This window comes from Cupressus sempervirens, chromosome 4 (genome assembly GCF_028749045.1).
Source record: "Cupressus sempervirens isolate cs-2001-9-10 chromosome 4, ASM2874904v1, whole genome shotgun sequence".
NCBI classification, from domain to species: domain Eukaryota; kingdom Viridiplantae; phylum Streptophyta; class Pinopsida; order Cupressales; family Cupressaceae; genus Cupressus; species Cupressus sempervirens.
The window spans coordinates 299,114,406-299,127,494 of NC_143121.1; the positions used below are offsets into that span (position 1 = coordinate 299,114,406).

The 13,089-nt window shown below is 32.2% G+C and overlaps 1 long non-coding RNA gene across 3 annotated transcripts in view; it reads right to left on the reverse strand.

The window, feature by feature from the left end:
- Positions 1-2,947: 2,947 nt before the first annotated feature.
- Positions 2,948-13,089, reverse strand: part of LOC149561195 (uncharacterized) — an 82,363-nt gene continuing 72,221 nt past the window's right edge. For all 3 annotated transcript variants that reach the window (XR_016363789.1, XR_016363788.1, XR_016363787.1), the window contains one exon: positions 2,948-3,393. This is a non-coding gene — a long non-coding RNA (uncharacterized LOC149561195). The remainder of the gene's footprint in view (positions 3,394-13,089) is intronic.

A 13,089-nucleotide genomic window follows, 5' to 3' on the forward strand; every position in this document is an offset into this window, starting at 1 on the left:
GAAAAACAAAACTAGGTTTTGATTTTGAATTCCTACTTGCTAGTAGGAAGTTGAAAAACCTAATTTTGAGGCAAAATTGGAAGTCCAATATGCTAATCCCATTTTTCTAATTTTAAAATAAACACATAAATTTTCAAATCTGAATTTTGAAAAGCCAATTCCTGTCATCTTCTAGGAACCAAATAGACCCTAAAGACACATGTTTCCAATCAAATCTATTTCACGATAAAGTGAGAAAGGATAAAAAATTTCATGAAAAGCCTTTAAAAAGGAGACATGTCAAATCTACATACTTAATTTGTAGTGTAACTTAAATTTTTACCAAATATTGGTCAATATGACTATTAATTAATACAAGCTTTGAAAATTGTAGGCAAACATATTTAATTTACTTTGTAGAAAAATTAGATTCTATTGGCGAAGTCATACTAAAATATAAATATATTGGCAATTAGCCTAAGGATGGGACCCAATTTTGGTAAAGTGTAGATGATAGGAACACCCCAAAAGTAAAAAAACATATTAGCCAAACTAGGGTCCCGATGTGTGAGATTAGCCAATTAGCAAATATTAGCCAGTAAAGTTATCTTAGTTGATTTGGCATATGTGAACTAGGAAATTGTGAGCAAGAGAAAGAATAAAATAAGCGCATAACTCAAAAGACTAATACATTCTCTATTAGGTTTATTACATTAATTAGGTTATTTTTTGTGTTTAGATTAGATAAATAAAATCAATTCAATATATAGTTGTGGGAAGTTATTCCCGTAAGTAGTTGCTATAAGGGAAAATAATACTATATAAAGATGCTTAGACATCAATGTAATTATTATTCAATATTATTCATATCATTCTAGTATATTATTCAGTATTGTCTCAATATCATTTTTAGTATCAAGTCTTTGTGTATCCGAATGATCTAAATCAGTAGTTTTATCATTTTATATTTCTTCTCTTTCATTTTATATTTTTAGTTTCACATTCTTTGGGCTTGTTATAGTGGTATTGGAGTAGGTTAATCAATGGGGAGAAGAGTGCTTTTAATAGATTTTGGATGACCAGAGTCTATTTGTTATGAATAAAATAGGAGGCTGGAGGATTTTTATCATCTCAAGCTAGCTTCTCTCTTAGAGATGATTACTGCATGAGAAGCACCTATTTGTGTCCCTGTAAATTTGGGGCTTGGCTAATTCCTCCCTGAAGATAAGAGGGGAATTGATAGATTTGTGTCCTTGAAGAAAAGAGGGGACTTGGCTATATGATTGTCCTTCTATTGAGTGAGGGGGGGCAAGATTTCAACAATGGTGTTTGAGACACTCAGAGGAGATGTCGACTTTCGAAGGAAAGACATCTAGGCATATTAGTGGTGATTGTTTCTATGGAACTTGAGGAAGCATTAGACACACTAGGAGGAGATGTGGACTCTTGGAGGAAAGGCCTCTGATGTGCAGCACCAAACGAGGCATCAGGCACACTCCATGAAGATGTCAAATTGTTCATTGTGTAAAAGAGGTAGAAACAATGTTTTTATGAGGCCAACTTCAGGATTTGCAATTTGAAGTTGGGATATGAGGGCAACTTCAGGATTAAGATTTGCAACCTGAAGTTGCAGACTATTTTCAAAAATTGGTGAAAGAGCTCAATTTTAAGATTAAGATTTGCAATCTGAAGTTGTAGACTACTTTCAAAGATTGGTGAAGGAGCTCAACTTTAGGATTAGGATTTGCAATCTAAAGTTGGAGACTACTTTCAAAGATTGGTGAAAGAGCTCAACTTTAGGATTAGGATTTGCAATTTGAAGTTGCAGACTACTTTCAAAGTTTGTTGAAGGAGCTTCATCAAGGTTTATAATATTGTTGAAGGTTTTTCAATTTTATTGGATTAATGTAATAACAGGGGAATGTTGGACTTATTACATTAATTAGGTTAGAAATGTTGGACTTATTACATTAATTAGAGTTACTATTAAGCGAGAATGATTGTTGAATTAATGTAATAAGGGGAGAATGTTAGGTTTATTACATTAATTAGGTTAATTTTTTGTGTTTAGATTAGATAAATAAAACCAGTTCAATATATAGTTGTGGGAAGTTATTCCTATAAGTAGTTTCTGTAAGGGAAAATAATACTATATAAAGATGCTTAGACATCAATGTAATTATTATTCAATATTATCCATATCATTCCAGTATATTATTCAGTATTGTTTCAATATATTTTTAGTATCAACTCTGTGTGTATCCAAATGATGTGAACCAGTAGTTTCAGCATTTTATATTTCTTCTCTTTCATTTTATATTTTTAGTTTCACATTCTTCAGACCTGTTACATTCTCGAACACAATCTATCCAGAAAATAGAACAAACAATTAAAAAAAGAAAAAAAGAAAAAAAAACCGATCAAGCTTACTCAACATTTCCAAAGTAGATGGTCACTAACGCTGCCGAAAGACACCAGACATTAACATGGTGATTGCCATGGTGATTTCTGGACAACAATAATATGTGCAAAACGTGTAAGGAAAAAAAAACCCAAAGGCAAGGCCTGACTTCTCCAAACACATGGTCTCATTGCAAAGCATTAATCGTCAGTTTTTAGTGAGAAATAGGTACGGGATACAAAGAGATATAGAAATAAATAACATCTTCCTTCCCAACATATCGATTAAAATGCGAAAGATAATGTGTTTCTTAATTAACATTATACTTACAGTCAACTATATTGAAAGTATACAAGAACGGACATCACATACTAAGACTTTTCTTAGATTAAAAGTTTAAATAATTAAAGCTAACTTATTTTTTCTATCTTAATTATCTGTTAATATGTAATGTGTAAGAATAGCTATAGACATCATAAAGATCAGTTAGAAATGGAAACCATATTATCTGAATAAGAAAGTGTAACTTGATCATGCAAAGCAACAATGTAGTCATTACAACTGAGGTCAAAGAGAATCAAATGCTTTTTCATTTATTTCATTTTCTGTGTCAAAGAACTACAACCGCTTTAAATGTTATTTTTCTTTCCAATAAATTCTAAGGTTGAAAATGCTAATGCTGTATAACATTTTTTGAATTCACCTGTGCATAAGATTTGAATATCAAAGTTCAATAATTTGTCATCAGAATGAAAGAACTAGAGAAATATAACTCTAACATAATCCCCGAGGTAAGGCACTTGTTTTGTTCACCAAAAAAGTTCTAAAAGTAAAACAGACCCAAGAGCTGCCAAAGCTTCAGAACCATAGAATCAGCAGAGTCATGAAAACCAGAGCAATGGTCCATGTAGCTGGCAGGAATAGTACCCCCGCCGATTCTACTTTGCTCCCGACTATAATTGGATCCCCAGGCCCATCGTCGCTACTGGAGTCGGCGTTCACCATCCATACTCCTGAAAGAAAAGGTCAAGTAAAGAAAGAAAAACTTCAATCAAAACACCAATAAAATGAAATGAATTTACTATGATGGATCAAATAACCAGGTAATGTTAATTGGAGATTTATTCAGTAGTGCTTGGAGTGAATGAGCTCAAGAAAAAAATAGTAGTTAATTGCTCAGTTACTCTAGACCACATTGAAGGGGAAAGAGCCATAAACACAATAGCGTACAAATCTACAACTCTAAAGTAAAATAATTAACACATTTCCCCAGGTGAGCTTCTAATTCTGTCACTAAAATGAAAAGTGCAATGATTCCAATGTTGATGGTTTCCATAAGAAATGCGATATAAGTGCCAGCAATAAAAAGATTATTTATCCTACAAGTTTTCTTGTGGGAAACTTGCTGTACACTAATCTTAGACAATTTTTTTACTCCATTTAAATTCAATTGTCTGATTATTTTGTGTAGCAATATACTGAATTCCATCAGAACGAAATGAAATATTATGTAGAATATTTTTTTAAAAGTCTATATTGATGAAAAAAGAATCATACAGTAATCCAGAAAAATAATCTCTTATAAATCAACATAGACTGTACAGTTATATATCCTGAGAACTGCATTTACATCAGAAGCATAGGTTCTGAAGATAAATTTCTTTCACTTTTTTAACAAATAGAAAACTTTTATATCATATGTTCTAGCTATAAAATTGACTAAATCTGTGATATTGCTATTAGGATTTAACTGTTTAGTTTCTTACTCAAACTAATTGATCCATTTATTAGTGATTCACACATGAATCTATTTCTCATAAGAATAAATAAAGTACCTAGCACTCATTGAATTTAAGTGATGTTCAGAAAGATCACCTATCCCAAAATTACTCCAACTTACAACACTTTGAAAAGAATTCTATATCACACGCCTTTAACAATTAAAGTTTCTCAGAATAAAGAAAGCTCATAAGTTACTAATTATGTTTTGGTCAGCAATGTTTTGGTTTGACCACATATAAGGAAACTAAAAAAGCAAGTTGTTTGCTTATTATGAAATAGTTTTCTGTCATGACTGTTTCTGGGCAAGGATAATTGTTTGTAATAGTTATGGGATTTATTATCACAAAAGGAATCCAAGATTAAAGGACTTTAAAAAGCAGGAAATTCATAGAATGGTTTTGATTCTATATTCATGGGAACTCCCACCTCTTCAGTGCTAACTACAATTGTCATTCAAAATTTCCAAGATATATTAGCCAGATAATTGATACGACAAATAATCTACCCTTAATATACTAAATAAATAAAATGTTTAACGAATCAATGAGCGGCCTCTTTACTTGTAACTGCAACTGTGCCAGGTAGAAACTAAGACATAATAAATATCAATGCACAACCAAAGATTTAGTTTAACACTTTTAATACAGAAATTATACATTAATTTTGATTATTTAATATTTTTAATATAGTGATCAAGCTTAAGTGTTGTATGATAAATTTTCTGGAATTTAGATTGTGTATAAATTTGATGTTAAAAAATAAATAAAAATTTATATACAATCTAAATTTCAGAAAATTGTCATGTATTTCTAATAGATTGTGGAAATCTGATGACTTTAAACTTAAATATGTAATATTTAGATCTCAAAATTTAATTTACTGAAAGTTTTCTCACCAAAAAAAATACTAATATTCAAATTCGGGTGGGATTCTTAAGGCTTTTTTGGTTGTTGGAATAGGAATAGAACATTTGGAATACTTTTTCTCTTTTCCATTTGGTTCGTCAATTGGAATAGGGAATAGAAATACATAGTCATTCCTATTTCCAATATGCATTCCTAGTCTCCATTCCTATGCCTCTAGTTACTTGAATTAGACACACCGTATATTAGATATTTTCATAATAGAGGAAAACAGAGCACAACACTAGCTATAGGAAATTTCAAACACGGGTGGGTTAACATGCTATTTCGACAAGTGTTAACATTACTTGGCATACTCTTGGTTTTGTGCTTTTGCTGAGTAACTCCTTTGGTGACCGAGTGATTTGGTCTTTTATATGTCGAGTTGTGTGGGTTTAACAAAAGGGTTAACTGACATAGTCAACATAAGCAAATGGTAAAGTCAATAATTACATCCAACCCCTTAATTTTAACTCTATCTACATTAATACATTTTCAACACTAACAATTCCTAATTGTTGCTTTTGAAATTCAAAACTTGCTCTTGCTAATGGCTTCTGCTAATTGATCCTTTGATTTGCAATGTTGTAGGTTGATTTCTCCATTGTTGACCAGCTCTCTGATGAAATGATATCGAGTGTCAATGTGCTTTCTCTTATGATGAAAGACTGGATTTCTAGAAAGTGCAATTGCTGAATTGTTGTCACAAAAAATTGTGATTGGCTCCTTCTTTGATGTTGGTTCAAGATCACTTATCAATCTTTTCATCCATACTACTTGGCAAGCTATTGATGTGGCCGCTACGTACTTTGCCTCTGCTAATGAAATGGTGACAATTGGCTGCTTCTTGGATGCCCATGAAACTATACCTTTACTCAGACAAAATGAATAACTAACGTGCTCTTTTTGTCATCTACACTTCCAGCAAAGTCAGTATCTCTGAATTCAATTAGCTGATTTTCTTCATTACCTGCATACAAAATATCCTGTGGCTTTGTTCCTGCAATATATACCTTAGTATTCTTTTACCTACCTTCCAATGTGATGTCTTTGGTGATTCCATGAACCAAGAGAGAAGGCTGATTGCAAACATAATGTTTGGCCTTGTTGTTGTCAAGTACATTAGGTTGCCAACTAATTACTTGTATAAAGTGGAATTCACTGTTGCACCCTCATCATTTTTGCTCAATTTTGTACTTGGAACAATAAGCGTATTGATTGGCTTGCAATTGTTCATTCTGAATTTTGTCAACACATCTTGTGCATACTTCTTTTGACTGATGAAAATGGCCTATTCCAATTGTTCAATCTCTAAGTCAAGAAAGTATTTCATGTAACCAAGACTGGTCATTTCAAATTCTCTTTCCATATCAAGTCTGAATTCTTCAAGATGCAAATTACCAGTATATAGTAAATCATCAACATAAATACATACAATCAAGATTTCACCTTGCAAGTTTGTTTTGGTGTACAATGTTGGCTCATTCTTGCTATGCTTGAATCCCTTGTTGAGTAGACAAGAATCTATTCTGCTATACCAAGCCCTTGGTACTTGTTTCAATCTGTGTAAAGCCTTTTTCAGTTTATAAACCTTGTTCTCTTGTCCTTTGATCTCAAACCTTAGTGGTTGATCAACATATACTTCTTCATTTAAAATTCCATTTAAAAATATTAATTTTACATCTAACTAATAAACTGACCATTGGTGTTTTGCTGCTACTACCAATATAGTTCTAATTGTATCTAATCTTGCTACCGGTGCAAATGTTTCTCCATAGTCTATGTTGGGTTGTTGTACATAACCTTTGGCTACTAACCTTGCCTTTTGCTTCTCAATTTGACCATTTTCATTAAGCTTTGTCTTGTAAATCCACTTAACTCCTATTCTTGTTTTGTCTTGTGGTAAGTCTATTAACTCCCATGTGTCATTATTCTCTATGGCTACAATTTCATTGTTCATTGCTTCTACCCATTCTTTCTTCTCAATTGTTTCTTCAAAGCATATGGGCTGACTAGACATCAAAGCAAACAGTACTTATTCATTGTTGTCCTGTTGTTCATATATTTTTCTTATTGTTCTAGTCTTTTGGTTCCTTAATTGTGCTAGTGTAGGGTCTGAATCACTACTAGAAGAAGGACTATGCACTTTTGTCCTTGGTTTTCTCCTACTGCTATTGGAACCTCTAATCTAGGTAGTCTTTCTCTTGGCTGATCAACATTTGCTAATTCAAAACTATGTGGAGTGGGTTGTCCTTAAGTTGTTCCATTATCTTGCTCATACCATGACTTATCTTCAAGAAATTTGACATCTCTAGACAATATTGTCTTCTTAGTAATTGGATTATACAACTTGTAGGATTTTGATGCATCACTATATCTGACGAATATACATTTCTCACTTCTATCATCAAGCTCTTTCCTTAGCTCCTTGGGAACATGTGTATAAGCTACACTTCCAAAAACTCTCAAATTTGTTACATCAAATTTTACTCCACTCCATGTTTCTAGAGGTGTTTTATCCTTCACACTTTTTGTAGGTGACCTATTCAAGATGTAGATTGAACATGCAACTGCCTCAGCCCAATATTCATTTGGTAAGTTTTTAGCTTTCAACATGCTTCTTGCCATGATCATGATTATTCGGTTTTTCCTCTCTGCTACTCCATTTTTCTATGAAGTATATTAGGCAGTAAATTGTCTATGAATTCCTTATTCTCTACAATATGCAGCAAATCCTTTGGAATCATATTCACCTCCTCCATCAGATCTTAAGACTTTAATGTACCTACCACTTTGATTTTCTGCCATTGCCTTCAATTGTTTGAATCTCTCAAAGGTGTCTGATTTGTTCTTGATGAAATATACCCATGTCATCTGACTACAATTGTCAATTAAAGTCAAGAAATAATAGCTCCCTCCTATAGACTCTATTTGCATGGGGCCACAAAGATCGGTATGCACCAACTCTAAAAGATCTTGGGCTCTATAAGTTGCAATATTTGGAAAGGCACCCCTCTTCTGCTTGGCAATTATGCAACTCTCACAAGGATTGTGATGAACATCTATTGTTGGTAGACCTACAATCATTGACCTTTTTTGCAACATGTTTAGATTTTTAAATGCTAAGTGGTCATATCTAAGATGCCATAACCAATTTTATTGGAATTTGTGACATATTGTGCATAACCAATAGGTCTTTTGGCACTTATCAAATTTAGAGGATATAATTTATTTCTTATCATTTGGACTCTAGCTATGACCATTTTACTTGGAGGTTTGTCTAAGATAATGCAAGTAGGTCCTTTGAAACTAACTTCAAACCCATTCTCACTCATTTGGCCTATGCTCAATAAATTATGGTTCAAATTCTCAACATAATAAACATTGTGGATATCTTTCTTTTCATTTTTCTTATTTACAACTGTGACAGTACTTCTTCCTAGAGCATGAACCAAGTGATCATCTCCTAATTTTATATTGGTCCTCACTATTTCATCAAAGCTAGTAAAGAGATTTTTGTTACCTGTCATGTGATTGTTGCAGGTGCTGTTCAACAACCATGTGCCTTGTTTGCTATTATCCTCTACTGCTGAGCATGATAAAAACATTGAATGAGTTCCCTCTTCCTCTATTTTGGTCTACTTGTTTCTTCCTACACTCACTCTCAAAATGTCCATATTTTTTGCAATTTTATGCTTGATTTATCAAATCTGCCTCTTCCTCTGCTGCTTCTTCCTCTTCCTCTTTGGTTTTGTGACTATGATCACCATGTCTACTATCAAATTGAAATGAAGTTCTTCCTCTTCTTCCTTTGCCTCTTGCTTTGCTGATTGTGGCTTGTGTTTGTAGAAAAATCTCCAAAGATTCATTTCTCTTTTGAATTCTAGATTCATGGTTCAACATTGAACTAGTCAACCTTTCAATGGAATATGTAGAAAGATCTTTACATTCTTCAATTGTAGTTACCAAAGTGTCATATTGTTGTGGAAGACTTCTAAGGATTTTCTCCACAACTTTTCTATCTACAACATCTTCACCATAAGCTCTTAGTTGATTCACTACATCCATAGCTTGAGACATGAACTGATCTATAGTCTCAATATCTATCATTTGCAAGCTTTCAAACCTTTTTCTCAAAATTTGTACTTAGCATTCTTCACCTTTTCTACTCCTTGATATGTTGTTGCAAGTATTTCCCATGCTTGATATGCATTAGTTGCTACTGAAATTTTGGGAAAGATGGATTCTTCAACTCCATTAAGTATGTTCCACAAAGCTCTTGAATCTTTCCTTTTGTTCTCTACATTAGCATTCTTTTGTGCATTTTTCATTTGAGCTAGTTCTTGTGCATTGGGCTCTTCATACTTAGTTTCTATAGCCTCCCAACAATCTAAATTCTTCAAGTAACTCTTCATTTTAATGGCCCATACAGAATAATTTTTGTCATTCAATATTGGTCCTTGTGTGCTAGGATTACTTGTCAAAGCCATAAAAACTTTAATCTATTTTCCCTTTCTCCTAAGCTAAATAACAAGATTTCTTTGTCAACGAATAGTTAGACACACTATTACCTTGATCTACTCTTCTTCTGAGAGAGATTGTATGCCCTTGGACATTTTTGTTGTAGATGCTTCTATCTCTATAGGTTAAACATGATTGGTTTAACTTCTGTCTTTGCGTAAGAACATAACTAGTTCACCCAAAAAAATTTCTTGATCTTCTCTAGCTTCCAACTATTATCTCTCAACCATCAACATCCAACCATCAACTCCGATACCATACTAGATATTTTTAGAATAGTTGAAAATAGAGCACAATAGGAACTCACAAGCAAAAATATTATCCGTGTTGCTTTCTCATTCTATCTCTTACATTTTGCATTTACAAGATATAAAATAAAGCATTCAAAGGGCACCAGATTTGGAACTCAAAATTGGGCAGGAAAATGAAATGTTTACCTACCACATTAAATACAAAACTACCTATCAAAAATTTCAAATGCAGGTGGGTTAACATGCTATTTCGACAGGTGTTAACATTACTCGTTATACTCTTGATTTTGTACTTTTTCCGAGTAACTCCTTTGATGACCAAATGATTTGGTCTTTATCTACAGAGTTGTGTGAAGTTAACATGAAGGTTAACTGACATAGTCAACATCAGCAAATAGTAAAATCAATAATTACATTTAACACGGTAAACATGAAGGTCATGAAGAATAAAAGAGAAATTAACAACATACGAGCAAAAATCAAAGTAAAATATCACTAGCCTCTAGATTCTTAAATCAAATAGACTAGTTAATACGGTATTTCAAAAGTTTTAGAGCGAATTTACAGTAGTTCAAAAGCTAGTGCTCCCCATTATGGTCGAATATTATAAAAAGAAGGCTCAAAAGAAAGGGACTTTTGTACTCCCCACTATGGTCGAATATTATAAAAAGAAGGTTCAAGAGGTTTAGTTTAATTGATTTCAATATTTAAAAAATTTCGTAAGAATTTAAGTTCAATTAGTTATAGAGATAGTTAAATTGAAAATCTTAGTTATCTCTTTATCTTTCATAGTTTTAATATAGAGGTGATTTCTTTGTAAGTAATAATTATTGAGCTTTTATAGATGATTTCTAATATGAACAAATGAATAAGATACTTGTAATCAAATATACAATTGAAGAATACTAAATAATAGTGAACAGAAACTATGAAAAGGGAGAAATGAAAATGATTATTGTGATAATTGTTAAAAAGTATTGTTACCCACTATCTAACAAGTTAGCAGCTCATCCGATCAATTATTTTCTACGTACGACTGTTCCTTTCCACAAAACTAAATAAGATAATATGGAACAATAACTATTATAGCCTCCACGAGAATCCACGAAACATGGAGAAAAGGTAGAGAGAGAAATAGATTTGGCCAACATTTATGGAAATACAATTTTTAATTACTAAGCAGTCCAGCTACAAGATACTTGATTGTCAAAATGGTAAGGCTCAGAAAGCAAAGCCCTATAACTATAGCAATTTTGTATTATATTATACAGGCACAAAGCCTCCACTTACATCTTTTTTCTATTCTAGTTAACAAATCTAGTGCTTGAAATTTGCACAAAGTAACAGTTTCATATCGTTGTTGAATAAGAATTTGAAACTGTAGTATGTCCATGGTGAAGTTTAAGTCATCTAGGACATGGATTAGACATTCTAAAAAGCTTTTTTCTAACTTGATATTAATTTCTTATTTTGAATGAGTCTTAACTATACTATAATTTGATTGAATTGTACTAGGCTTATTATTTTGCAGACTATCATCCCTAAAGATGGATAAAACAAATCAAATGCTCAAAAGAATTTAAAATTTGTTGGCACTGAAGATTTATTTGTTAAATTGTGTAATGTTGTTTTTATAAAGAATGTTGAATTGTGTAATGTTGTTTTTATAAAGAAATTGACATTGAAAATTGGAGTATGTCTGAAATTACAATTTTTATATGCATTTCATATTTATGAAAGAATTCTTGTTATCATTAGTTTTTTCTTTTAATTTTTTCTTTTTTTTAACATTTTCTAATAATCTATTTTATGTACAATTATATTTATTTATTTTTAAGGTAAAAGTGGCAAGCCATCATAATTTGTTTTGAAGAAACTAATACGAGTTCAAAAGAGTCAGTAAGATAACCTAATGTCCCTACTCAATTGCAACATTTAAATGAATCACATATGCTTACCCGGTCAAACAACTTAGAACCAAACTTCATACCTGCACCCAAGTTGGCTAAAAAATCAGCAAAATGATTGGCTTCCTTGAAACAATGACTGATTTTGAACTCTTGAAACCTTGGCAGCAGCTTTGAAACTTCACCTAAGGCATATTGAAGGTCCCAGTTAATGACCTTCTTTGAAGACAATGCTGAAGTAACAATTTGAGTCACCTTCAATATGTATTTTCAAAATCCCCAAAGATATTGCTAGCTTTACCCTGTCCCTAAGAGCTCTAGCCTTGGCTAGATTATTAGTCCCATCCAAAATTTTGGAAGAGAAAGCTTTTAAGGACACAACCGCCACTTGATCTTCCTAGGTTAGCTTTAGATGTGCCATCAAAATTTAACTTACAAAAAGATGGAGAGGATGACTCCCATTTAACTCATTTTTGGATCTCATCCTTGGACTTTCTACCAACTATCACACCCTTAAAAGGAATCAAAATCTATTGCCATCTATTTAGGATTAAACAATCAAAGGAGGAGAATGTGGAAGATAGATTCTTAGTCCTTAGAGTAAAAGCATTAACATTTTATGAAATAGATTTTTCAGTTTGCTCATATACCCTGTCCACCAAAGAAACTTCCTAAAAGCTCTTCTATTTCTTTCCCACCAAATCCCCCACTTAGTAGACAAGGGGTCAATTCTCCATATCTCAAAAAAAAAAAAGAGTCTTTGTAAGGTAGAGGTCCACCAACCAGCATTTGGGATAGTGAATTGGGAAGTGGGGGAAATTCTCCATATCTTGTTACATCTGTTTGATTAATGTAATAAGGGGGGGATATTAGATTTATTATATTAATTAGGTTAGTTTCTAAGTTTAGTTTTAAAAAATTAATTAGTTAGATATATAGTTTCTTGGAAGTTATTCTAGTAAATGAGGTTATATAATCAATGTGAAATATTCAGCATCAATTTTGTATCCAAATATATCCAAAAAAATTGAATCAATAAAATCAGCATTTTATATATTAGCTCTTTCATTTAGTATTAGAGCGGGTTGATCAATTGGGAGAAGAGTGTTGTTAATGGATTTTGGATAATCAAACCCTAACTTCTATAGATTTATTGAAGAGAGGTTTGAGATTTATTGTGCAGATATTATAATGTTATATTGTCCATGAATATGTTGTGATTGTATTTTTATCAGGAATAAAATAGGGATTAGTTGCAGATTGCATGCATCACTCAGTTTTTCAATTACATTAATTTTTCTACAGTATTGTTTTCTAAACAATGAATTATCTACAATTCCCAAATT